This window comes from Colobus angolensis, unplaced genomic scaffold, assembly GCF_000951035.1.
Source record: "Colobus angolensis palliatus isolate OR3802 unplaced genomic scaffold, Cang.pa_1.0 Scaffold69, whole genome shotgun sequence".
NCBI classification, from domain to species: domain Eukaryota; kingdom Metazoa; phylum Chordata; class Mammalia; order Primates; family Cercopithecidae; genus Colobus; species Colobus angolensis.
In genome coordinates, this window is record NW_012120598.1 from 2,969,819 (window position 1) to 2,971,461 (window position 1,643).

A 1,643-nucleotide genomic window follows, 5' to 3' on the forward strand; every position below is an offset into this window, starting at 1 on the left:
CCACCATGATCAAGTGGGCTTCATCCCTGGGATGCAAGGCTGGCTCAACATACGCAAATCAATAAACATAATCCATCACATAAACAGAACCAATGACAAAAACCACATTTTATCTCAATGGATGCTGAAAATGCCCTTGAAAAAATTCAACTTCCTTCATGTTGAAAACTCTCAACAAACCAGGTATTGATGGAACATATCTCAAAATAATAAGAGCTATTTATGACAGACTCACAGCCAATATCATACTGAATGCACAAAAGCTAGAAGCATTCCTTTTGAAAGCCGGCACAAGACAAGGATGCCCACTCTCACCACTCATGTTCAACATAGTATTGAAAGTTCTGGCCAGGGCAACCTGGCAAGAGAAAGAAATATAGGGTGTTTAAATAGGAAGAGAAGAAGTCAAATTGTCTTTGTTTGCAGATGATATGATTCTATATTTCAAAAACCCCATCGACTCAGACCAAAAACTCCTTAAGCAGATAAGCAGGTTCAGCAAAGTCTCAGGAAACAAAATCAATGTGCAAAAATTACAAGCATTCCTATACACCAAAAATAGACAGGCGGAGAGGCAAGTCATAAATGAACTCCCATTTACAATTGCCACAAAGAGAATCAAATACCTAGGGATACAATTAACCAGGGATGTGAAGAACTTTTCAAGGAGAGCTATAAACAACTGCTCAAGGAAATAAGAGAGGACAGAAACAAATGGATAAACATTCCATCCTAATGTATAGGAAGAATCAATATCATAAAAATGGCCATGGTACCCAAAGTAATTTATAGATTCAATGCTGTTTCCATCAAACTACCATCGATATTCTTCACATAATTAGAAAAAAACTACTTTAAATTTCATATGAATCAAGAAAGGGCTCTTATCACCAAGACAAAAAGAACAAAGCTGATGGCATCATGCCACCTGACTTCAAACTATACCACAAGGCTACAGTAACCAAAAGAGCATAGGACTGCTACCAAAACAGACAGAATACGGACCTCAGAGGTAACACCACACATCTACAAACATCTGACCTTTGATAAACCTGACGAAAAGAAAGCAATAAGGAAAGGATTCCCTATTTAATAAGTGGTGCTGGGGAAACTAGCCAGCCACATGCAGAAAACTGAAACTGGACCCCTTCCTTAAACCTTATACAAAAATTAACTCCAGATGGATTAAAGACTTAAATATAAAATCCCAACCCCTAAAAACCCTAGAAGAAAACCCAGGCAATACCATTCAGGACATAGGCATGGGCATTGATTTCCTGAAGCAAAAGCCAAAAGCAATTGCAATAAAAGCCAAAATTGTCAAATGGGATCTAATTAAACTTAAGAGCTTCTAGAGAGATTCTACTATCATCAGAGCAAACAGGCAACCTACAGAATGAGAGAAAATTTTTGCAATCTACCCATTTGACACAGGACTATATCCAGAATCTATAAGACCCTTAAACAAATTCACAAGAAAAAACAAACAACCCCATCAAAAGTGGTCAAATAATATGAACAGATACTTCTCAAAAGAAAACATTTATGCAACTATACTACAAGGCTACAGTAACCAAAACAGCATGGTACTGGTACCAAAACAGAGATATAGACCAATGGAACAGAACAGAGTCCTCAGAAAT